This window comes from Ambystoma mexicanum, chromosome 5p (genome assembly GCF_040938575.1).
Source record: "Ambystoma mexicanum isolate Mex_15411 chromosome 5p, UKY_AmexF1_1, whole genome shotgun sequence".
NCBI classification, from domain to species: domain Eukaryota; kingdom Metazoa; phylum Chordata; class Amphibia; order Caudata; family Ambystomatidae; genus Ambystoma; species Ambystoma mexicanum.
In genome coordinates, this window is record NC_090930.1 from 4433756 (window position 1) to 4460329 (window position 26574).

The window sequence follows — 26574 nt, forward strand, 5'->3', positions numbered from 1 at the left end:
GTCACACATGGGTCAGGACCTAGACCAATATTTGAAGGGGTGTCTTGTGTGTGCACACAATGTCAGCCAAGTACACTCACACACCGAGCTCCCGTCCAGAAAAGGGGGATGACACTGCCTTGGTTAGATTTATCAGTAGATTTCATCGGGCCCGTGATTCGCTCCTCTAGGGGGAACAAGTAAATATTAATAGTAACATGCTTGTTTATCAAATGGGTGGAATGTCCCCATCCCCAAATTGTAAGGCAGAGACAGCAGCTGCCCCAATGACCAACCACATCATCTCCCGTTTCAGCCTTCCCCAAAGGATGGAGTCAGACCAAGGAAGTCACTTCACCAGCGAAGTGATAGCAAAGAGGTGGGAGATTCTTGGGGTGAAGAGAAATCTACATATTGCATACCGCCATCCTCTAGTGGGGGAGTTGAGAGGTACAATAAAACCATTGTGAGCATTCTTAGGAAGTTTGTGGTGGATTCTGGGCCTAGTTGGGACATCCGATTACTGCTTGTCCCGATGGCCATCAGATCTACCCCATTTTATGCGACCAAGATGTCTCCATTTGAGCTAATCACTGGACGAAAAATGGTGCTACCCCAGCATCTGCTTTATAGAACACAAGAGCAGACACTGATTAACGCGTCCCTTCAGCATGCTTTTGCGTACGCTCACCGTAAATCTGGAGAAATCGGCAGAGGGGATGAAAACCCACTACGATTTAAAGACAACTAAATAAGAATATCAAGTAGGAGACAGGGTCTACTTGTACAATTTTCAGAGGAAGCAGACCAAGAAGCAGAAATTCCTCCCCTCCTGGCGCGGTCCCTTTGAAATTGTAGATAAAATTTCACCTGTCGCCTATAACATCCACATCCCCAAAGGAGAACTGTCAGAAGAAAAATGGGTCCTCATCAATCAGTTAAAAAGCTGTCACCCCAGAGCTGATAGATGAGCAAAAGGAAAACCAAGCAGAGCAACCATCTGAAGAATGAGAAGAAAGGAAAAAAAAAAGCAGAGTTAAGTATTTAGATGCATAGGTATATTTATATAATGGAGTATTTTACTTGATGTTATTGTAAAAATGAGAAAAAGATGTTATAAAAGTCAAGTTTTTGACCTTGTTCTGTTGAGTAATTTATTTGGTGTGATTGGTAAAAAAAAAGAAAATGAGTGAGATCCATGTCCTGAAAATTGTAAACTGTAATCATTGTTCCACTGTTGTAAATCTTCCAGGAATAATGTCATGGAAAAATACTAAATCTTGTTTTTATCTATCTTCTATTAGATAATTAACATCATTACCTTCTAGCCTTGCGAGGATCACCCCGGGACCTGGAAGGGAAGGAAGGAAAGAGGGTGCCGCTCCATACCCTTCAAATAAAAAGACTGATGGAGATCCTGTAGTGCAATGCCTTGATGAAGGAGAATTCCGTCGAATGAACCCCACTCTGCCCTACTCCTCCTCAGCAAAAAGTCACAGAAGAGCAGGGGGTGGGGGGACTATGTGGGGTACATCTAAGACCCTCAGCAGAAATTCCCTTCAAACCAAAAAAAATGCATTGAAATAATGACACAAAAATGGCTGTGCTTTTCTTTCCCTGGCGCATGTCTGGCGAGCACTGAACACTGCCACCCAAAGAATGGCTCTGCATTTGCTTTACTTTTAAGTTGAATCATAAGGAGAGGACTTGCATTCTGTCCACTGAATACTAAAGCTGCGCACAGCATTCAAGATGGCTTTGCAATTATTCTTCATTTCATTTAAAACACCACCAAAGTTGTGTGCTTCACTGAAACACACCAATGTGTGCTTTATTTAATTTAATTGCCCAAATGTTAGGCAATACCTCCCAAGAATGGCATTGTCTACTAAGAAATCACATGAGGGGCAGAGAGTTCTGCTTTTCACTCAACACGGCTTTTGTTTCCTTTTGCTGTGAACCATTGCGCACAAATTGCAGTAAATGAAAGAAATAACGTGGCGTTTCTTGTGTCATGTCAATATCAAAGAAATACTGTGCAGCATCCTTTTGTGTCCATGAACCAACAGTATATGCAAAACCCCCAGAAGATTATTTGAAAGACAATCCTGTAGTTACAGAAACCACATTTGTAAACTTGAAATGAAAGTTAATGAACACACGTGTGAATCTGCTCTTTTGAAAATAAGAAAAATGTTGTTTCAAAGTCAAATGTTAAATGACAGCTTTTGTTCACGCAGAAATATTATTGAATATATGGGAGGGGGTTTGGCGACATAATGTACATTATATTTGTCCGCATGAGTTTTGGTTTCCTTGGAAAAGACTCAGAAACCAGTTAAACTGTTTTTTTGGCCTAGGCACAAGAATCAAGGGCCAAGCCCTTCTTCCCACTGCAAAGTTGCATTCATAAGTGAACCAGCCCACAAGGAAACTTGAAAAGACCAAAAGTGTGAGGATGCACAACCCTGCTAGACTAGCGGGCAGCGCTGCAAGAATGAACAAAGGAAGCCAGTAGTACTGATGCATGACCGAGAGGTGCGTTTTCCTCCAGCTTCCACTCTGAAGAGGGAACTGTCAAAACTTCAAAGGGCATCATAAAAGTCCTTTGTTGTAAGCTGAGCCTGGCAGTGCTTGCAGCACTGCCCACACATGTGACAAATCCACTCATTGACCTTAAAGGACATCTGTATTTTAAGACATTATTCCCAGCACCCTGAATAAGTAATAATTTGGAATTATGCCAGTTTTTCATGTGATTTGTAGACAAACGTAAAGAGACCAAGTGCATGTTTCTAGCACTTGGGGAACTGGAATGGCCATGAAAGACACATTTCGGGGTGAATCATAAATGAGACCAATCTGAAACTAAGTGGGAAGATGCAAGATGTTATTGGGAATGTGCCTAGCCATTGGCAGAATTTTAAATATGCATTTCATAGAAATTGTGAAAATATGCCAAAGGGTGATGCGACCTCGCACAGAGTTGGCGATCAGATTGTCCAATTCCCTGTGACCCATTGAATCCGCATATCTACTTCTTATGATGGTGGCTGATATAAATTTGAAGTTTTGATAGATAACTCATTTTTGGTAAAAAGTAGCTCTGAGAGACAAAGAAAGATCATAAATGCAAACACACACATGATGTCATTTCCTCTGAACCAATCGGCCAAGGGGGATGAAGGAGGACTAGTAGGCTGCCCTATTCCAGGAGAGGGGTAATTCCAGAGTACCCCCGCCAGATTGTAAACCGATGATGTCATTTTGGCTATATAAGGGGGAGACAGAGAAACACAATGGACTTCAAGATCCAGGAAAGCAGAGATACATCCATCTATCCAGATCCTGGCGCACACAAGAATCCAGTGAGAAAGGAGAGGAGGCAGCCGATCACATTCAAGAGAGCCCAGTGACCAGATCCCTTGCCCAGCTGTCCAGCATCCCATCCAGCAGTCCACAGTGACCAGACTTTGCCTAGCTGTAATCTATACCGATTTTAATATCTTTCCCTGTTTCCTTTGTTTTAAAGTGGCGATTTGAATCAGAGCCTCTCTTTCTCCACTTGCACGCTTAGGCAGAAGAAATACAACTCCCTGTGGGATTGTAGTTCTTCCTTCTGTTCAGAACCCGTCCCCAGGCGCGAATGCACCGGCGTGCACATGAGCAGCCGGTCTGTGGTGGTCCGTGCCGGGACGTGCGGGTGTGGCCAGGACCGTTTAATCTGCTGTTTGCAGCATGGGCATCTCGGAAGTACTTGCAGCAATCGCAGCGGCACGAAGTGAGTCTCTTGCCCGTACATTGTTCATACAAGATAGAGTTCCCCTTCCTTGCAGTTATATCTACCGCCGTTCCAGCCGCGTGCCATCATGTCCCTCCTACAGATAGGGGAGAAACATTCTCACCTAACACAAGCTCGTCACCCACGGTGAGAATTATTTCCTCACTTGACTTAGCTGTGCAAGCCCTTGAGGAGGCATCACATCCATTAAAATGATAAGGACCCCTGATGTAAAGGGGGATAATTTAAAGATTGACTGTGAAAATATAAATACATCACATGACACTATGCAAGCTCGGTTGGAAGAATGTAAATGCAACACTGCAGCCTGCCTACCCTTATTGCAAAGTGTTTTAAATCCCATCATTACTCCCACTCAGGATGATTGCACGCAAACGCAGAAGGCTTTTTCAGACAAATTACTATCTGTCCAAAATAAAATCAGGAAGGAATTGGAGAATCTGAAATTAGAGATAGACTCCCCCATAACGGGGAGTACAGGCACTACTAATGTGGCTGACCATTTGTTACTTATGGGCAATGATCTTAATCAGGAGACACCCTCTGTAGGTTTCTCTTTTCCTGAGATATCAGTTGCAGAAGCTATTAACATCATGAAAGCAATTAACCCCAAGCTGCCCGGGGGCTCTTATCCCCTCCAAGATAATTTTAAGTAATCAGGACATCTTCGCACCTTTTCTATGTAGTTTTCTGAATGTGTCATTTAGTCACTGCACTGTTCCGCAAGCTATTAAAGCCGTAGCAGTGACACTGCTATTGAAGAAAGCAGGTCTGTACTCTAAAGATGCTGCAAACTTCCAACCTATCATGAATGCCTTGTTCTTCCTAAAACGGATTGATAGGGTGGTTACTACTCACCTGCAATTGTATATGGAACATTCTGGTCAACTGCATGGAAGACAATCAGGCTTCTGTTGTTTCCATGGCACAGAGAGTGCCTTGGGGGATCTCCAGACCCATATGCTGACTTTAGTGGAGAAAAGTAGATTAGGGCTGCTGATATTACTAGATTTTTGTCAGCAGTCTTTGATTTGCTACATTACGGGATCATACTGAAACGGCTGCAAGACACAGGTGGGTTTGCTGATGAGGCCATAAACTGGGCTAAGTCTTTTTTGGAAGATTGACGGTGTATTGGGGGGACTTTTCCTCTGAGGTGGAGACCATTATTTGTGGCGCTCCCCAGGGAGCGTGTCTATCCCCCCTACTTTTTTAACATTTTCATAGTTCCCTTATGTAGAGACCTGGAAAGACTGGGAATTCTCTTTACTAACTATGTGGACAGCTTTCAGTTGTCCCTGGAGCTGTCCGGTAACCATCAGGAGGATCAGGACAAGCTTAGTCAGATTTATCAAGTTATAAAAAACTGGATGACCACCACCTGTTGTGCCTTAATGCCGGAAAGACGGAACTAATGATATACGGGCCAAAGAAATCAAGGGACAATTTAGCTCCAGTCTTTTCCAGTTTCCTGGTTGAAAGATAGCGGTAGTCAGTAAGGTAAAAACCTTAGGCACATATTTGGAAGCTTCCTTGAACTCAGGGGCCCAAGTAGATGCTATGATAAAAAGCACCCAATACTGTTTGAGAGTGCTTAAACAGCTGCCTCCCTTAATCTAAAAAAATAATCGTGCTAAGCTTGTCAGGGCCGTCATTCCCCCACGTGTGGATTATTGCCATGCGTTTGCTGGGCGGTGGCAGCAAGGAAGATATTTATAAATTGCAAAAAATCCAAAACGCAGCTGTCCGTATTGTTTGCGGCATGAAACAAAATTAACCTACCACACTCACCAGGAGGGAATTGCACTGGCTGCCTATATCAGCTAGGATCTCATTTAAGTCCCTGACTCTATGCCATAAGTGTATTTATGGATCTGCACCCAGCTATTTCAAAGAAAAGGTCTCTACATACAAGCCTATGAGAAACCTTCGATCCACCACTGCATACCTTCTGAAAGCGGATCGGTCAAGAAAGTGCGTGGAAATGGACGTTAGTTTCCAGTTTTGGTGGCACATGCATGGAACGAATTGCACCAAGTACTTGGAGAGGACAAAAATCACTTGGCTTTCAGAAAGTCCTGAAAAACAATACTGTTCATGTAAAGCACCTGCCCACCAGTCTGTCATTCGCCTGTTTGTAAGTGAGCGCCTGTATGCCTTAGGGTTTTGGCGCTATATAACATCACAAAACATCCCATTCAGTAGAGTCCAGTGTCTAGATCCCTTGCCAAGATGTCCAGCATCCCATCCAGCTGTCCACAGTGACCAGACCTTGCCTAGCTGTCCCAGCATCCCATCCAGGAGAGCCCAGTGACCACATTCCTTGGCCTAGCTGTCCCGAGACCTCGCTGACTCCAGATTCCCAGACTCAAGCTTACAGTGTAAGTATCACATCACCCAGTCCCCAATCTGCATATCCCGCTCGTTTGACCCTTGCACCCTATTGAAATCCCATTCAAAATCCCAAATTGCCAGTATAATCTGTTCACCTTTCCATAGACAAATCTGTATTTGCCTGTGTATGTTAGTGTATTCCTTTGATAAGTCCTTCCATAGTCTGTACAAATCCCTAGCATTATTTGCAATTAAATCAATTAATTCCCTGATAAAGAGATTCACGGTGAGCTGGATAAAATTCTAAATTAACCCCCTTGCAGTCAGTATCTTTCTTTAAATAACTATAGTCAGTAAAATAGAGTTGTATTTGTCCCAGAGAAAAACCCAAAATGTAGTCCCATTAAGAGTGATCCCTTCCTATCAGAATCACATCTGTTATGTGCCCCTGCTCCTTGTCCTGAAAAAACGATTTTCGATTTTGACAGCCAAGCCCTTTCCGTGGCTGCCTGTCATCAAAATTCCTGTGTAGAAATGAATTGCCATTTTGTTTTCTTTTGCATTTCTGTCTTTTTCCCAAAATCAATTTTCTCACCTGTGGTCACGTTGCCCTGGTGCGCTGCTTCATAATCTGTAGACTTCCTTATCACTCGAGTGCAGCAACACAAACTTCCTGTCTAGCTATCCCACAGCGGTTGTAAACTGCTGTGCAAGTAAGAAGTGTAATCCGATTATGCCATTTTGCTCATAATTAAGGTTTTCATTTTCATTTCTGGCCTCCCATCTTTGGGTGGTGGGCTGAATTCTAAATCCGATTTTTCCCTCTACATTCTGACTCCTTGCCACTGCCTTCCATCCAAAAAGAATTTAGTTAGCAAAGATTTGGGGGTGAGTGTGGTAGGGGGACTGCTTAACTTGAATGCTATTTGTCTGTAAAAACAATTGCTGTACTCTTTGCTATTAAAGGTTTCTGTACAGTATGTTAGGAGTTTTAATTAACTGTATTGAGGACATTTTTGCATTTGTATTGCCACAACAGTGGTTGCTGCTGCCCAACTATTTGATTTTGCTCTGCTTTTTCATTGAACCATAAAATTAATAAATATTTCATTGTTACACACCGGCCTGGATCCTAGTCCATTGCGACACAGAGTGTTTGTTAAGGTTTGTTAAGGTGGGTGTGAGATGGGTTTGAGGCCTACTCAAATAAAGAACCCAGGATTGAAATAAAAGTAAAAAGCGTTTTTATTGTGCTCCACATTCATTGTCAGTGGAAGAAGTCCCTGGCTGGAGTGTGCCGTGTTATAAAACCGTTACAGGACAGGTGAGTATAATTCTAGTTGGTGTTGGCACGATATAGCTGCATTGTCTTGCTGTCTTTTCACATTTCCCTTCACATACTGCAGTGCAGGCTGGGCACATTGGATTGGGTGGGGCATGTGGGGTGGGGTGACTGTTACATGGCTAAGTACAGCACATGGTCCCTCCTGTGTTCACTGTCCAGAGCCATGTGTACTCGTCTGCAAGTTCCGTGGGTGGCATGCTTGTCTGGCAGGGAGTTGCCAAGTTGTGGTTGACACAGAATCATGGACTTGTCAAATGAACTGAGGTTTTGGGGACGAAAAAGTGTGTGATGACTCTGGGGCAAACTAGGGTGGTTGCAGGTGGCAGTGCATGGATGGTGGTGCCAGGAGCAGAAGGTGGGGTGGGTTCAGGGATTTGGGCTCAAGAGCTCTGGGGAGTTCATTGGGGCAGGGCGCTCTTATGGGTTGCATGGGGCTCTCAATGTGTCCTGGGGTAGGGGGTTTAAGGGGCTCCTGGGGACAGGGTGCGGTCAGCCCTTGTCTGGGCTTGGTTCTGGGGGACCAGCAGGTTGGGTGGGCTTTTGGGGGGCTCTGGCTGCTCCTCTTTGACAATGCTGGTTCTGCTTGCCGCGTCCTCCTGATCCCAGATATGCACCTGTTGCACATATCCGGGAACTGATATGTTCCTGCAATCCGTAACTATGCAGTGTAAACATGAGGCGTATATGGCCCGCTTTTAGGCCTACCAGGATTTCCAATGCGGGACTACCGTTCTGCTTTGTAAATACGCATGTGGCGTAAAACTACCAATTTTAGGAGTATACCCCTCAGATTTACACTGGTGCAAGCGTAAACCTGAGGCATGGCTTAAATGACACCGTAGTAAATTACACTGTACCGAACATGAGTTTCTTAGTCTTTTAGAGGGAAACATTTCGATATGTGTTTCCTCCAGAACACATAAAAGTAAGGAAATATGAACAGTCTGAAAAACAAAGTGAATAAGCTATAGATCAAACAAATAGACATCCACACAGATGTTGAAGAAACATTTACATCATTGATAAATAACTGTATGAACCACATTGGCTGTTAAAATGGGGGTGAAAATGCCTTTTTGCAAGGTACTAGCCAGGGATAAAAAGTCACATGCCCTCTCAGTGCCTTGCATGCACACATCACACAGTTTCTTACTCACCAATGGCTAGCGTGAGGAACCAGAGGGCGTTCTCACTTCTTTTCCCCATGTATCCTCCTCTCGGTTTGCCAGGGAAAGGCAATCACTCTTGGATCCTGACCCTGGGGGTGGATATGTGATGGAGGATAAGTGGGGATTAGGCACCCTTGTGTGAGAGGCGGTATCCCCCATTTCCCTTTCATAATGAGTCTTCTGTCCCTCAAGCCCTTATAGGCTACTGTCAGTCATTTCCCTGTTGGTCCTCTAGAACATTCCCCAAGAAATACCAGTTTGTTACTGGGACGAGGAAGAGAGCAACTAGAGAAGCACATCCTCACTTTATTAACACTCACACATACAGACATCATTTGTGTACTGGAATGATGAGGAGGCCAGCAAGAGTAACACAGGACTCCCATTTCAACAGTGAGCGGTCTAGTCCTTTTTGGATCAATCATGGTGGCTGGAACTTTAAAAGCCAGAAGTATTCTCCAAATGGGGTCATCTGTGGAAGCAGGGCTGAAAACTGCTTGGCGAAAGCAGACCCCTCCTGGAAAGCGACGTGGCAAGCAGACCGCTCAAGACCCTTTGAAGAATGTAGAGTGTTTTTAGTGGGAAGCAAAGCTGAAATACGCTAGTGGCTGGTGTCAGATCGCAAGAGGAGAACCGGCGTGACCAGGCGAAGCAGTCGCATGAGGCCCGGGCTGTAGGAGAAGCATCTGAGGGGTGAGCGAAGCCACAGCGAGCCTCTGGGAGGCGCCTCACGAGAGAGAGAAGGATTGTGGTGGCGGGAGGCCTCAGGAAGACGCAATAAGCTCTAACCAGTGAGTCAACCAAGCAGGGTGGACACTGGGTTGGCAGGCAAGCACGCAATGAACACTGAGTTGAATGAAAGCAAGTATTTCTTTGATTACCAAACCAAATGATAATGACAATAAGCATTTGCAAATACCGATCTGGGTAAAAGCAAGTTTGTGAAACTATTGAAACAAGGAACTGTATGATGTGAGAACGCACGTATTGGCAAAAGCCAAGAGAAGCATTGATGAACAAGTATTGGCAAGCGCCAAGAGAATTTAAGGAACTGTATGACATGTGAAACAAGCATTTGTAGAAGCCACGAAAATACAAGAAAGTAACAAGTTCATGGTGGTCAACCAAACCATGATACATCAAAAGGGTGTAATGCGTGTGTGCATCAAGCCCCATGGTCAAGCTGAGGTAGTGGCAAAGTGTTGGTGAAAAGGAAGCAAGCCAGGTGTACCGGTTGTGTGACCTGTAATGGGATGACTGTATGGTCCGACAACTGCACCTAGACCGAGTACACCCCTTTATTAAAAAGCCAATGAAAGCAACTACATAAAAGCTTGTGTTTGAATAGCATGTGTGATCTGAAGTCAAGGAACTGAACTGAATATATGTACTGGTGAAAGGTAACCATATCAGAAGAGCCGGGCAGTGCCCCAAGGATTGTTGGAAAACTAAAAGACTTGAACTCTTGGGGGAAGGCAATCTCTGCATATTGTGAACTGTCTTGAACTTGGGGAAGGGAAACCTGGGTACAAGCCAAGAGCTGGAAAAAGCTCTGAACTTTTATTTGAACACTACTTATTTTGCTGCTGACATCCCTAAACATTATATACATTCAGTTGTGAGGGCAAGTATTGGTTTTGGACACACAGGCATTTGCTTTTGACTTCCTGACAGACTATGCTTATTTTCCTTTAGGTGGGGAAACCCACCTCAGTTTAGGGCAAGGCTTTTTTCCATCCTGCATTTCAAATCGATTGTATCCTTCCAATTATTCCTCATCTTTGATATTCGATATCCAACTTCAGCTGCTTCAGAATATTTTTTTTTTTGGCAGGCGGTGCTGTGCGTCGATGCAGTCGACTCGATGTCCCTCGAGGGTCTCAGTCTCGAGGATGATGTCATCGAAGGCATATATAGCATGCGCAGCGCCCGTTAGCTGCAGTTCCGTTTTTCCGCAGATGCTATTGACACCAACTACCCTGAAGACCGGGTTCAAGAAGTGTTGAGATTGTGAATCGAAAATGTCATTGACCTATCCACATCGTATATGTCTATGGTGTCTCGGGCTGGAGCATAAGACCTCGGGCTGGTCCAAGTGCCAGTCGATGACCAGAAAGGAGCAAAAGTGGAAATTGGCGGCAGGTCGAAACCCCAAATCATCTACCCGACCAAAAAACCTTCGACCGACTAGTCCTGAGGCAACTCTCCTCGGAGAAAAAAGTTAAAAGGTTAAGCTCGAGGAGATGCTCCCACCACTCCTCATCGTCGTTGAAGAATCCAAAAAGAGGCACCATAGGTCTCCTTCTTCAACTTAATCGGCGGACACCTCCCCAGAGAGGGTATCTCTCCCTACCAAAAAATCCACTCCCGCCGATTGGGAAGCTTTTGGAGCAGAAATGCTAAAGATATTTGAAAAGCAGAAACCCACGGCAAGCCATGCTCCTTTCTCGCCTTCCAAAGAAGCCAGTAAGGAAAGAGCTCGACCTAAATGCTGTATGCCCTTTTTCCCGGGACAAAGGCCTGATCCTCACAGAGAGCCATCGAGGCCTCGATGCGATGACGTATCATCGAAGGATCTGTCGAGCCGAAAACATAAGCACAGGTCGAGGTCGTCGACGCCATCAACGCTGACTGCGCCTTCGACGCCAGCCAAGCCCTCAACATCGATGCCAGCAGCGCCTTCAATGCCAGCTGCACCATCGACATTGAGAGCGCCCCATTTAAAACTATGGCTCCATTGAAAAATATTTTGACGGCTCCTCCAGCGTTGAATCCATTTACTCCTACGTCCCGCCCCCTTTCGCCCATACTTTTGAGACATTCCGGAGCACTTTTGTAAAAAAGCATCAAATTGAAAATGTGTCCTTCTTCTCTTTTTACGCAGGGTATCGCAGGCGGCTATAACCCGGCCCTCCTTAGCTCTGCCCCACGCATCACCCTTCAGTCCTTTTCTCCATGCGGTCAGGGCTGGACGCACTTACATCACCCGGAAGACCTTTTTTCCTTCCCGTTTTCCTTCTCTCCTGCTACGGTTCTGCAGTCGCGTAGTCCTCCGTCTATGCCGGATCATTTGGGATTTGCTACTTATACCTCTTGCGAATGTCGCTTCGCTAGGGCGTATCCCCCATTCTCAGCTGGGAGTAGATCACCGTTGGGACTCGTGTTTCTTCTGTGACTCCCTTTCGGTCCGGGCACTTCAGCGCTGTCTTCGTCGGTGGGAGGAGATCTTCCAGACGGTTCCTCCATCGCATTTTCAACTCTTCATCGACGGAAAGAAAAGACGCCCGGTAAGTTCTATACTTTTTAGGGCACCCCGGCCGGGGACTCCTTGCTTTGGATACCAGGGTTTGTCCTGAGGCTTCCCCATTTGGAGCTAACTCTACCGAGTCTTGGCTCGATGCCCCTTGCAAGGTTGTTATAAGACCAGGGTTAAACCTGAGGTTCCTCTGCTTGGGGCTAAATCGGTCACCAACAGAATTGAGCGTCCCTCATTGAGGGTCCTGGCTGTAAGGTATATCCCTAAGCCTTTCAGCGCGAGCGGCCGTGGTGATACCAGTTCTGTTGAGGGGGCGAAGGAAGGCGGTCACGTCCCACGGACCTTCCAGTACCGGCTCTGCCGAGGATCCTCCGCTAGAGGCTAATTCTGGGGAAGCCCCTGACGTGTCTAGTAAACACCCTAGATCTGCCAGTACTGGCTCTGCCGAGGTTCCTTGTTCAAGGCTAGGATGGCATGCAAGGCCCCTGACTCCTGGGGAGACTATTGCTTCACTTGCTCCTGTGACGCAGTTCGCCCCTGGTGTGTGATAATGGCGGCCCAACCTCTGCGGGCCACAGATGCCTTTTTGAATACCTCCCTTAAAGTGAGGTTTTACATCAACAAGCAGGGCGACACAGACTCTCCCCTCTTTGTGGATCTTGTCATGCAAATTTGGGCTGGGCCATCCAGTATATTGTTTGGCTCCAGACTCCACACATCCCGGGTCACCTCAATGTGACCGCAGATTAATTCAGGCACCAGTCAGCATCGGTTACGAGTGTGAGATGAAAAGCAATATCATCTCCCAACTTTTTCAGCAATGGGGCACACCAGAGGTGGTCCTCTTTGCAGCTTGTGGGTCTACATGAAAGCTTATGCTTTCCCCTCATTGCCTCCTACCTATTGGTCGCTCTGTAAACACATCGAACCGTTGCCAAAGCAGCTACGTGGGCTTTCCCACCAGCTTTTGTGAAACATTACTGCTTAGACCTCAGCTCCAGGGCTGATGCTCAGTTCAGGCAAGCTGTTCTCAAAACCTCTTTCAGTAAAGGAGTACCATCCACCCCTTATTCTGTAAGCAGTGCTTGGTAATCTCCCAAAAGTATGGAGGAAAGGGGACGGGACGTAGGAGTATAACAAAGTTACTCACCGTAGTCGATCGTCCCCTTTCCTCCATATGCCTGCCCTCCGTCCCCTCTAATAAGTATCCTCTATTATTGCTTGAATGGTCTCAGACCTGGCAATAAAAAAGGACTGAAGGGCGATGCACGGGGCAGAGCTAAGGAGGACGGGGTTACGGCCGCGTGCGGTACCCCGCGTAAAAAGAGAAGAACACATTTTCAATTTGATGCTTTTTTACAAAACTGCTCCGGTCCCGTCCCACAGGATGGAATGTCCCAAAAGTATAGAGGAAAGGGGACTATGGACTAGGAGTTAGCTAGTCACTACGGTGAGTAACTTTGTTAATTCATCAAACCCTTGATGCCTGAACAACTATTTTAAGTTCCATACCTCAATATATGAGGAGAATGAACCCTCAGACAACTATGCACCCTTTGGTCTCCAATTTGGCACGCCAAATGTGCCTGAAAGTTTCATCTCTGAGGAATCAAGGTTGAAAGACCTTTATGATAATTGGAAGATGCTAGAGTTTGGAAGAACAGAGGGTGGGGAGCATGCTGATGCATCATATAGACAGCTTATGTCCAAGGAAGTGGAATGTATGTGGTGGAGTAAGCCTCTGTTACCATTTGAAGAGGATGATCTGACGGACATCATTGATAAGGGTCCTCAGTCAGACCCTATATAACCTTTCCACATTGTTCTCCAAAAAAGGGTGGCAGCGAATTGGGAGATCCCGAAACCAATCCAACTGTGAATACAAATTTGACCAAGAAATACTGCCCTTCCAGTAGTGACCCAGACTACCTGCCTAAACATCCCACTCCAGAGAGTCTGGTGGTTCAGGCAGCTACCGCAACTTCTAAGCAAGCAGCTTATCATACCATCTCTCCAGATAGGGACGACAAAAGAGTAGATGGATGGGCAAGGAAGGGATTTTCTGCAGGAACTGTGCCTTGTAAAATTTACATTCACTCTATGGGACTGCATTTCCATGGCGGCAGAGCACATACCCTAAGGGGTTGAAAGATACAGGTTCTTTTTTTAATTTTTATTTTATTAATGCTTTTAGTTTATTGTATTCAATCAAGAACACACTTTTGCATATAAAAATCACAAAATTAAAATGACATTTCCTGAGCCAAGCAATTAAAATCACTTTCACTACAATATTGAAAATAAGAGATTCATCAATGTCAAAAATTACAAACAAAGACAAAACCTCTATCTATATGTATAGATATGATGGCACATTTCTGCTTATAATGTCTGGGTTTACCATGTGGAGACCCCTTTTATTGCAAAATTATCAGATCATATCTGCTTCGTCAGCTTTAGCCATATGTGGTAAGCTGCAGCATTATGAACTATAGATTCTGCCCAATCAAGTCCGACCAGAACTGATCCCTGCTTATGTACTCCATGTACGAAACACGCCCACCGTAAGCTTTGATGTAGAGGGGTTTCAAAACTGTGCAAGCAGTCAGTAGGTGCCGAGTTGTTTCCACTTTGTTTCACAATGCCTACACATTTTGTCTTCGTCTTGGTGATCAGCTCTGTTCCACTTGTTCATATATCCTTTGGTCCCCAATATATTGAGCCTTAATTGTAATGAAAATCTCCTCAACGATGGGTTCGACTATTTTGTTAAGTAGGTTCTGGGTTTGCTCCTATCAAATCCTTGATGAGAGTACACTCTATATCTATTCAACTTGAACAGACTATGGCCCTCATTCTGAGTTTGGAGGTAAGGGAAAAACAATGCCGGTAAAGGATTACCGGCTACGGGCTATTCTGACCAACCAGACCGCGACACACCATCGCAGAATTAGCGGCATGCTGTAAACCGGAGAGGATCACAAGTGAGGCGGACATGTAAATAACGGGCTCATGAAGGCGGAAAAAGTGCATACCGGCATGGCGTAAATACCGCCATCGCCGACCAGGCGTAAAGAGCCCTGAGCAGTGCTTCCAACTGCCACAGGTGCACACAATCGGCACAGGTGGAGGCAATGGAGTCAGGGCCAGTAAAAAAGGAGCACACCCACACACCACACCAAGATGATACCAATAGTAGTAGCATTACTAGAGCTGGAGGCCCTGCTTGCAATGCCTCAACATCAACAACAACAGCCGCCACCACAGAGGAGATGCAGGAGGAAAAGGAGGGTGAGACAGGCCCAGCATGCCCCACCAGTGCAGCCACCGTTACCATCCCGGCAGCCCGCAATCCCTCGCATCAGAGCCAATCCATTCAATCTAACCCCTGAGCAGATCCACACCCTGTACCGGCTTGACCGGGACACCATCATCACCATAGTGGACCTGATACACAACGACATAGTGAGCCTCATAGAAATACGCACTGCCATCCCCCCACTACTGTGCTCCACTTCCTCGCCACAGGCACCTACCAGCACACAGTGGAGCACATGCATGGCATATCACAACCCTTATTTATCGGATTCTGAACCAAGTGCTGGATGCCCTCCTCAAGCACACAAGGGACTACATACCCCTACCATGGACTCCCCAGGAGATATGAAATTAAATTATATTTTATTTATATCACGCTCGTACACAAGTGTTTCAGAGCGCGATATTTCAGATATTCGATACAAAAGTTGCCTTCCATGCACTGGCAGGCATGCCAAATTGTGTAGGTGCCCTCGACTGCACCCACGTGGAGTTGGTGGTCCCACATGCCATGGAGGTGGTGTATCGCAACCGCAAGCAATACCACTCCATCAATGTGCAGATGTTATGCGACGCCAGCAAGATCATCACACATTGCTGTGCCCGATATGCCGGATCAACTCATGACACAATGGTCCTGTGGAACTCCACGCTACATGGAGCCAGCTCATCCTCCCCGGGACTGTATACGGGACTGATATGTCCCTGTGTCTGTTCTTGCCCAGACTGCTCCGGTGTGTTGGTATCACCAGTGTCACTGATGGATACCTGGGGCGTTGACCGTTGTGCTGGGGTGTGGACAACTTCCAGAAAGAATTTTCCGCACCCTCAGCCGCAGGTCATCCCACCTTTTGCAGCAATCCTTGACCGTACGGGGGGTGTTGCCCACTGCGCTGACCTTCTGGCATACTAGTGCCCAAATTTCCTTTTTTCGCAACACGGCCTCCCTCCTCATGTTGCTACTGAACACAGTCCCAGCATGCTTGTGTAGGGTGTCTACGAGCATCTGGAGTTCATCTTGGTTGAAGCGCTCCTTTTGGAGGCGGGCAGATCTCTTCTTGGGTGCTTTAGGCATTCCTGTGTGGTTTGATGAACTTTACGGTCTATCACCAGTGTTCCTGGGGTCCTGTGTGGTGAGGGTGGCAATGGATTGTGTTTTGGCCACCGTGCTCCTTCCCATTCCTGTGCGTTGACGCTATTTCCGGTTTCGCTATTTAACGGTGACTGTAAATAGCGGTGAGCGCTAATTACGTTCACCGCTAATGCCGCTTTGGACTATGGCGGTAGTGTTAACTACGGTGCGCTTCATGCCGGTAAGGGCTTTTTGGGGCCCTTTTGCGGCATGGCGCTAGGTACCTTACCAGCATGGCGCAAAGCTTGTGCCCACAAAGTCGTAATAGTCTGCTTTTAGCAGGCTGGTGCCAGCTCGGACACGCTATTTGCGCCATGCCGGTAAGGGACGGTACTTACCTCCAAACTCGGAATGAGGGCCTATGTCTTTTCTCTTGTCCACCTCCCTGGATCTCTTTTTGATGACTGTCTCATAGTCTGGTCGTTCACATATTGTTTCTATATTTAGGCCCAAGGAATGCAAGTAGGCTTCCATAAAAAGGCTCTGCTCTTTGCTGAAGTAATTGGAACGATCACCATTAGTTGTTTTTCCCATTAACTGAAGAAGAGGGTTCGTGCCTGCTACCCCTTAGCTGATTTTTAAATGCAAAAGTGTTTTTTTAATGGACCAACTTGAAAGTAAGGATTCTAATCCGTACTCGAGTCTCGGGTCCTCCACTGGCACTCCCTTAGGCATATTCATTGGGTCAAATAGTTTATGATCTTGCTCCGGCTATTATGATACCTCCCTTTCTTGTTTTTTTAGGTAGGGTGGAAAAATCTGTTTTGTTATTTCTTCCAGATTCCAATCCCCTATATTATGCAGGGAGTTCAATTTTCCTTTGTTAAATCTTATTACTTCGTTTAGCCTTTCGATGTCCCTTTGTGACCATCTCAATCTGTTTCCAGTGTTGTTTTTGAGAACATGTGCGCATTTTTGCGGTTTTTCCTGGCTTCCATTTTGCTTCGACGTCCAGCGTAAAATTCCGTGGTCGCTAGCTTGGCTGTGGATAACCTTTATCTGGCTACATATTTCCCAAGTAGCCCTGTTCATTACTACGAAATCGATTTTGGAGGAGGTTATCCCGTTTGGCCATGTATACGTTGGTGCCATCCCCATGCTGGATTGCATTTCCCTGGGTTCTAAATCGAAGAATGCAAATAGTGATTGCCAACTATGTTTTTGACTCACTTTTGAGGTATTTATCTCGTGTAACAATCGTTTATTGAAATCTCCTGCAAGCATGATACCCCCCAGAGGGAGTGTTTTCCATCGAACTAGTTATGGCCTCTGTAATTACCCCTTGGGCCAATTTAGTCTGTAGACCACCAGGAGGGTCATAAACGTTTATAATTAATATGTTATCCTCCAAGGATGTACTGGAGGGTTGCAGTGTGCCTATTAATACATTTGTCGAATCGTGTAGGCTTGTCCAAGGGTCCAGTTTTAAGTGAGACCTAGCCCTGATGGCGAGCCCCCCCCACTCGCCCTGCCTTTATTGGATTTTATAGCCTTTTAAAATTGTATTTGGAACCCATCAATGTGCAGGTTTTTTGTACACCACGTTTCATGGAACATAAATATGTCCATCTCCTTCATCGTTTGCTGACCCTTTGAATGTTTTAAGAAAGATTTGTGTCCTCTTGTGTTCCAAGAGCACCATAATACCTTTTCTCCAACTTGCGCTTGTCAATTGGCACCATTGTATGCGTTCATGCCCATCCATAATGTGGACAAGAGAGCCTGAGGGGCAGCCCTTTCCTTCTGCTCTTGTAGGGCTCTCGGTGCCTCTCTTTCTTTTGGCAGGTTTAGTATAGAGCTTGTGTTCTTGGCCTGAACTCATAATTCACTTTTGTGCCTTCTGTTTTCTGACAGCCTATAAGTGAAAATCCTGCTCTCAGAAGGGATTCTGAGTGAGTTTTCAATAAGGCCACCACCAATGGTGACACAAACTCGATCAGTGCCCTGTTTGTCTCACTATTCCATTTAGGTAACTCGATTTTCAAAATATCTCAAGTTTGGATGTACTCCATGCATTCTAGCTGCTTAAACATTGTCAGAAGAACCGATCGGTTTAGGAATAGGCTCTGTGCGGTAGGTGCAATTTCCTCCAGTATTACCCATGTCCCACTGTTTTTCAATGCGCCAGGATGAATGATTGGCATTTTAAAGTCTTCTTCCACAGGCATTTGCTTAGAATGGACTTCTTCCACTTTTTTTGGCAGTTCTTCCCTCACCCCTTCTAATTCTGCTGGCTTCAGTGCCCGTGGTGACTTTATTCCCTTCATCATGTCTCTTTTTGAAGGCTCCTCCCGTTGAGCTGGTAAGTTACTGTTTACATCATTTGTCTCTATCACTTCTGTATTTTGCATAACTCCTGCTCCCTCCTTCCTCAAACGATCAAAACCTTTACAATCTGGCAACCTTTGCTGTTTCTCTAGCTCCACTGTTTTATAAAGTGGCATAACCTGATTTCGAATGGATCGTGTCCTCCCAGGTATTCCTCATCTTGTGATAATTCGTTCGACAGCTTCACTGCTTCGGAAAAACATTTCGGTAGAGGTTGCTGTGCTCGAGGTTGTGGAGTCGAATGTCCCTCCACGGGCTCCGTACCGCGTCAACGTCACTGATGGTATAAGTAGCTCGAGCCGCGCCCGTTGGCTTCCGTTCCCTTTTTCCGATTGCTTCGCTCTCGTGAACAGCGCACTTCGAGATTTTCTGTCAAGAAAATGGGCCTCATTACACGGAACACAGTAAGGGTTTACCGGTACCGGTAAGGGCACCGGTACCAGTAAACCCTTACCGCCCTACTACGAGGTCCCTTTGCCGGACCCAACCTCAACGGCTGGTTTTAGCAGCCGTTAAGGAACGGGCCCGCAAAGGGACCTTGGTGCTAATTACGGTACCGCAATTTGCGGTACCGTAATTAGCTCCTTCCCCATTCCCATTGAGCCCTATGGGGGCAAACATGTAAATGGGGAAGTGCCTTGGTAAATGGGGAATTATCGCCCCCGCTCACCTTGGAGTAGGGCGATAATTCCGCCATCCACCAAGGCGGACACAGTAAAATACCGGCAGCAACCATGGCGCTAATGGCACCATGGTTACGCATACCATGTAATGAGGCCCAATGTCTTCTTCATCGACCGCTTCGACTCCCAAAACTGGGTTTAAGAAGTGTATCGACTGTGGGTCGAAAATGTCTATCACCGATCCTCACCGTATCTGTCTTTGGTGTCTGGACTCAGACCATCGAACCGGCGACTGTGGCTCCTGTCAGTCAATGACGGAGAAGGCCCTCCGTGAGAGGAAAAGTAAGTTAGCGGTGGGGCGGGAGGCGTCGAAGGGCTCTTCGAAAGCCTTGTCTAAAAAACATAAGAAATCGTCTGATTCAAAGGAATTGGAACGTCATAAAAAACATTTGAAGAGATCCTGGTCTCGTAGCAGGTCGAGGTGATCTTCTTCGTTGTCTTCTAAAAAGCTCAAAAGGAGACATAGATCTCCATCATCGTCATCCGATTCATCGACGGAATTGTTTCGATGTCCCACTAGATCGGATTCCCCTTCAAAATGGGAGAGCTTTAGAAGAAAAATGATGCAGGTCTTTGAGAACGTGGCCTCGACCCCCTCAAAGAAACCTCAGAAAAGCCAGACCCCGGTTGCTCCACTGGACGGCGCAGGGAAGTCGGGAACTACGACGGTAAAGCCTGGTAGTACCCATAAATCTTGAGTCAACAAATGGTCGAGAGATCCTCGAGGATCAAGTGTTTCTCCGATCCCTCATAAGAAACAAAAGTTGTCGAAGTCGAGCGCAACTTTGGCGTCGACAGTTTCGACGACGAAGCCTATATGATCCTCGACGCCTTTGTCGAAGGCTTCATCGATTGTGTCGAAGATTCCTTCGACCCCCTTGAAGAAAACACTGATTCCTTCGACAACAAATCAAGAGGAAGAGAGAAGGTTTACACCTTTACCGAAATCGGATTTTTTTAGGTCCATGTCTTCAATTTTTGAAAAATGTGGCTCAGATGATGAAGATGTCACTCCTTTTGGAGTAAAATATGGCACTAGACAAGTTCCAGAGGAACTGATAAACCCTGAGACAAAAATGAGAGACCTATCTGAGACTCTGCATTCTGCTAGTGGTATGGACACATCACCCGAATTGGAGTTTGCTGCACCTGATCCTGCAGAACATGCAGACTCTGGGTATAGGAATTTGATGAGTAGGGTGATTGAATATATGGGTTGGGGAAGAGCTTCCCCTACGTTTGAGCAAGACGATATGACGGACATTATAGTCCGGGGACTCCGAAAAGACCCCGTTCTCCCTTTCCATAGGGCGCTCGAAAGAACAGTTGAAAAGAACTGGGAAACACCTGATAGCATTGCTGAAAAAGACAGCAATCTCCCAAAGAAGTACAGAACTACTACCTCTGAGCCAGAATACCTGAGTAGACACCCGACGCCAGAAAGACTGGTTATTCAGGCCACTACTACTTCCAGGCAGACAGCATTACCCAACCATACCTCCGGACAGGGAGGACAAAAAGGTTGATGCTTGGGCTCGTAAAGTTTTTACTTTGGGTAGCATGGCCTTGAAATCGACCAACGTCACCTGTACCCTGGCCAGGTTCACACATAACCGGAGGGAATGCATTTCGGCGACGGCTGAACATATTCCGGAAGGCGAGGAAAGGGAAGGCTTCCTGAATATAGTCAATGACGGGAAGGAGGCAATGGGGGACTGCCTCCAGTCTGGACTGGATACTGCTGATAGCATTAGCAGATCCATGGCATCAAGCACAGTGCTATGCAGATTTGCGTGGTTGAGAAAGTCAGGGTTTGCACCAGATGTGCAGACCAGACTTCTCAACATGCCCTTTGATGGCTCGAGGCTGTTTGGCAGTAAGGCTGATGAGAGCCTAGAAAAACTACAGACCTCGAAACCTGCAGCTAAATCTCTTAGTGCCTCCATGAGACAGCCTCAGAAACCCTATTCGGGCTCATTTTCCTGGGGGGGTCGTCCTTTACGATACTACTCCTCTGTTGGTAGAGGAAGAGGACAGGCTTTTCAAAGGGGCAAAAGGAATGTCACTCGTGGTGGACGAGCAAAGACTACAAAGCCATCTTCAGGAACGGCATCTATGCCCTCAGCCGCTCCTGTAGCCGCCTCCAAATCTCTCTGAGGTCTTATCATACAAAACACCAATTCGGAGGCAGAATCTCTCAGCATCTGAAAGAATGGCGGGGCATTACTTCAGATGCTTGTGCACTGGAAACAGTAGCTCAAGGTTACTGCCTCCCCATCCTAAAAAGTCCTCACAATCATCCACCAGGAGCCAGCTCTACCAAAATTCCAGATCCACTCCTTTAGCAGGAAATTATAACCCTGCTAGAGAAAGGTGCAATAGAACATGTACTTGTAGCGGAGAGAAACAAGGGCTGGTACTCCCCCTATTTTCTCATCCCCAAAAAGGACGGAGGATTGAGACCCCTCTTGGACTTGAGAAAACTAAACAAATTCCTCAGGAAAGACAAGTTCAAGATGGTATCCCTTTCTCAGATCCTTCAGGCTCTCCAACTCCAAGACTGGTTGGTATCATTGGACCTTCAGGATGCTTATTTTCATGTGCCAATCCATCCCAAGCACAGAAAATACCTGAGGTTCGCAGTTGGCGAGTTCTGCCATTCAGGCTGACCTCTGCTCCGAGGGTTTTCACCAAACTGATGGCGGTAGTGTCAGCGAGTCTCAGGAGAGGGGGGGATTCACGTCTACCCCTACCTGGACGACTGGCTAATCAGAGCACGTTCTCCAGAACAAGCTCAGGAACACCTGTCGACCACCTGCCACTTCCTCCACAACCTGGGCTTCTCCCTCAATTTCAAGAAGTCCCACATGATACCATCCCAACAACTCCAATTTATTGGAGCAGCCTTGAACACTTCCTCGGGCAAAGCCTCGCCGCCCGAGGTGAGAGCTCTCCACATCCCGCAGATGGTAACAAAATTCCAGAAAGCCCAGCATCTGCTGGCCTTAGATTTCCTGAGGTTGTTAGGCCTCATGGTATCCTGCATTTTTCTGGTGCCAGAGACCAGACTGAGAATGAGATCCCTCCAATGGGCCCTCAGAACTCAGTGGTCCCAATTCTCTGGGAATATGTCAGATCTTCTGCAAGTCCCGAGCGCAGTTGCTCAGGATCTATCATGGTGGCCTTGCAACGACAGCATCCTCAAGGGAGAATCTTTTTGGCAACCATGGCCGGAGATAACAGTAGTGACGGATGCCTCACTCACGGGGTGGGGAGCTCACACCAACGATTTGACAATCAGCGGACGTTGGTCTCCATCGGAGTCCAAACTACACATCAACCTATTGGAGCTGACGGCAATCAGACTAGCGCTGAAGGCCTCCCTGCCCTCCGTACAGAGAAAGAATGTCCTGATAATGATGGACAACACAGTGGCCATGTACTACCTCAACAAAAGAGGGGGCGTAGGGTCACTTCCTCTGTGCAGAGAAGCAATGCAGCTCTGGTTCTGGGCAATACAAGAAGGAATCTCTCTGTTGGCAGTTCACCTAGCCGGAGAGCAGAACATGGCGGCAGACGCTCTGAGCAGGCAGAGCACAGTCTCCCACGAGTGGGAGTTAGCTTAGGAAGTCCTTCTGGAGATCTTCACCCTTTGGGGAACCCAAGTGGATCTGTTCGCAACCACGAAGTGTGATCAGTATTGCTCAAGGGAATTTCCCCCGAGAGGAGCTCTAAGGGACGCGTTCGTAGTGGATTGGGATTTTCCCCTGCTGTACGTGTTTCCTCCAGTACCAGTGATTCCTCAAGTAATCAGGAGGTTGAGGACGTTCAGGAAAACCATGATCCTAATTGCCCCGGACTGGGCCAGGAGAACGTGGTACCCGGACCTACTAGACATGTCCATCTGCCCTCCAGTACGTCTTCTCTCGCAAGAGGAAGGCCGGGTTCTCCATCCAGAGGTCAACACACTCAACCTTCATGCATGGTTTCTGAGAGGTTGAGATACAAAATTGGGATCTTCCGGATGACGTAATGGAGATTTTGCTTTCGGCCAGGAGGCCAGCAACAAAATCCTTGTACCGGTGTCATTGGAATAAGTTCAGTAACTGGTGCAAAGATAGGGATGTGGACTCTTTTCAATGTAGCACACCAATGGTGCATTCCTTCCTATTACATCTAGTCAATCTGGGGCTCCAGATCGGAACAATCAAAGGATATCTTGCTGCGCTATCCATTTTTAAGCGCTCCTCATAAGAGGTTTCTTACTTTAAAATACCATTAATAATACAGTTCCTAAAAGGATTTACAAATGTATATCCACCAATACCATTTCATGTCCCAACTTGGGATTTAAATTTAGTTCTTAAATTCCTAATATGTATACCATTTGAGTCTCTGTACTCCTGTCCATTGAGGCTTTTAACATTAAAGACTGTTCTTCTTGTGGCTTTAACATCAGCCCGCAGGGTTAGTGAACTACAGGCTCTCTCATGTAAACCTCCATACACCACATTTTACAAGGACAAAGTAGTTCTGAAAGTTAAACCATCTTTCTTACCGAAAGTAGTTCCCGACTTCCATTTATCGCAGAAAATTGTTTTACCAACATTCTATCCTCCTCATTTGGGAAAAGAAGAGGAGAGATTACGTAGGCTGGACCCCAAGAGGGTCCTCGGCTTTTACATTGTAAGAATGACAAAATTACGTCAAGACAACCAACTCTTTGTGGAGTACACAGGTCATAAATTGGGGTTAGCGGTGACAAAACAAACCAAGTCCCGCTGGATTATTCTAGCTATACTGGAATGCTACAGATTAGCAGGAATAGACCCACCGGATGGGCTACGTGCTCACTCCACAAGGGGAATGGCTACTTCTGCGGCTTTGAAGAGGGGAGTCCCTGCAAAAGATATTTGCTCGGCTGCAACATGGGCATCAATGCATACCTTCATCAAGCATTACTGCTTAGATGCCTCCTCCTCCAATGAGGGGCTATTTGCCAGAGCGGTACTTCACTCTGCACATGAAAACAAGAACTAGCACTCCCACCTCCAAATTGGTTACTGCTATGGGAGTCTATCACAAGATGAGGAATACATGGGAGGACACAATCCATTTGAAGAACAAGTTACTCACCAACTGTAACGTTCTTTCGATTGGATGTTCCTCCCACATATTCCTTATCGACCCTTCTAGCCTACCCCGCTGTACAGTTTACGTCAATTGCACTCCGAATTTCTTGAGAGCTTAAGGTCTAAAGAACGCATGGTCAACTACTAAGATGAGTATATCGAGAAAAAAAGGAACTGAAGCCAATGGGCATGGCTGGAGCCCTTTATACTGCGGATAACCTTGATGCTCGATGGCAGCCCTCGAGGGAAATCGATATTGCAACCTTGTTAGGCAGAATCATATGCAGTACCCTTTGAGAACACCACACACAATTAAGACTACAAGTGAAAGTACAAATTCACCTTTGGTACAAGCCTGTACTACACAGTAAAGTGGTAGCGATGGCTGAGCAGCCAGACTTATCTCAAGCGTTTAAGTGAGCAGTATCAATAGTTACACAAAGGACAGCAATTTACTATGGTTCAAGCAAACACTGACTCAAGGTTTCTGAGTAAAAGAATATACATTTATTTACACATCATTTGTAAAACAATTCACTAAAGTAAAGTATCAGGAAATCACACTCTTAATATGCTACACACCACCCAATAGATTCTGGACAAATTAAGCTCAATATGAAGTGTGAGCAAAATGGCACTCCAGCAATTTAAAAGGGAGGGAAAGACAAGGTTAGACAAAAATTAAGCAGCACCAACAAGTAAGTAAGCAGGGCAATCTAGAAAAGTAACTATTGTGAGGAAATCAAATCAAGGGGGCCTGAGCCAAAGTCATTGGACCAGAGTCTTTGCAGAGGATTACACAGTTCAGAGTAGTTCGCGGTTAAGTCTTTGCCAAGAGTTCGAAACAAAGTTGGTTGGAAGAAAAGTTACTTTAAAGAGTAGAGAAGGACAAGCCCTCGGATTGCCGAAAGATTTCAAACACTTTCACCGCGGTCGGACGGAATGAACAACCGGGTTAGCAAGGTACCTTTAGAGCAGAAGAATGCTGTAGCTGAGACAGACGTTTCTGGCAGATCCTGCAGGCTCACGGTTCCAGAAGCGACCGTCAGACTGACACGAAGTAGGAAGACTGGAGGGTCCTGCACTGCCCAGGGAAGAAACCAGCAGCAGAGCAAAGCGACGCATAAAAGGTGCGCTCCTTAAAGCCCAAGCAGTGTCCGGTCCTCCTGGCTATCCGGCTCACTGTAGCTGTGCACAGCAAATTCGACCAGAGGAGGGAGGCCTGGCTTGCAGTTTGGCGAACTGGTTGTTCCCACCAGCTCAAGGGGAGAAGATTCCTTGCAGATCTTCCCTGTCGTCGAAGTTTGAAGATTCAGACCTGCAGCAGGGCTTCACCGGGAGGTTCAGTCATGGTAGAGGTCCTCTTCTGTCAGCTTCTCTTCGGTTCTATCGATCCAGTGGTGACTCTGGCTTCCTAGTCCCAGAGACCTGCTTTTTATGCAGTTTTCCCCCATTCACACAGCCTGGCTGTCAATCACACAGCAGGGTGGCTGTCCTGGCGGGACAGTCACCTAGCCAATCAAACCAGAGTGCGACTTGGGTTTCCAAGGAGACCCTGTGCAGGGAGTCTCAAGCCCCTCCCTCACATCCTGTCCCCCTCAGACATTCAGGCACCTAAGGAGGGCTTCTGTGCAGAAGCTCGCCAAAGGACGGCAAACAAAGGAAGCAAACCTGGTTTGGCGCGCAGAGTAAAACACGAGAAAGACCTTTACAAAAAGAAATGGCCAATAAACCTAGCCGGAACTGAAATAAAATAAAAGGTGTCCAGCGGATTTAAGTTCGAGGCTACTAACTTAGCCTAAAACAGTACCAAGGCTATTTTCATAGTCCGCGGTAGAAAGAATAGGGTAGATACCACTGCCACCAGCCAAATCTTAAAGAAAAGGGAATGAAATAATGTTCCACGGTCTATGAATTTAAAAGACTAAATAAAGTCAATAGCAACTTTACATGTTCTGGGAGACAGTAGTCAGTCCCAGAAGATGGAGTCTGAGTGGGAAGTCTGAAAAAGACAACCCTGTGTCACTGCACTAAGGGTGCTGTGTGACACACAACAAAAAGATGATGCCTATGGAGTAGGTGAGGCTCCACAGTCC

General features: G+C 46.4%; 1 protein-coding gene across 1 annotated transcript in view; it reads left to right on the plus strand.

The window, feature by feature from the left end:
• LOC138480665 (GLIPR1-like protein 1) overlaps window positions 1-26574 on the plus strand; it is a 599613-nt gene that overhangs the window by 237733 nt on the left and 335306 nt on the right. The gene's annotated exons all lie outside the window — the stretch shown is intronic.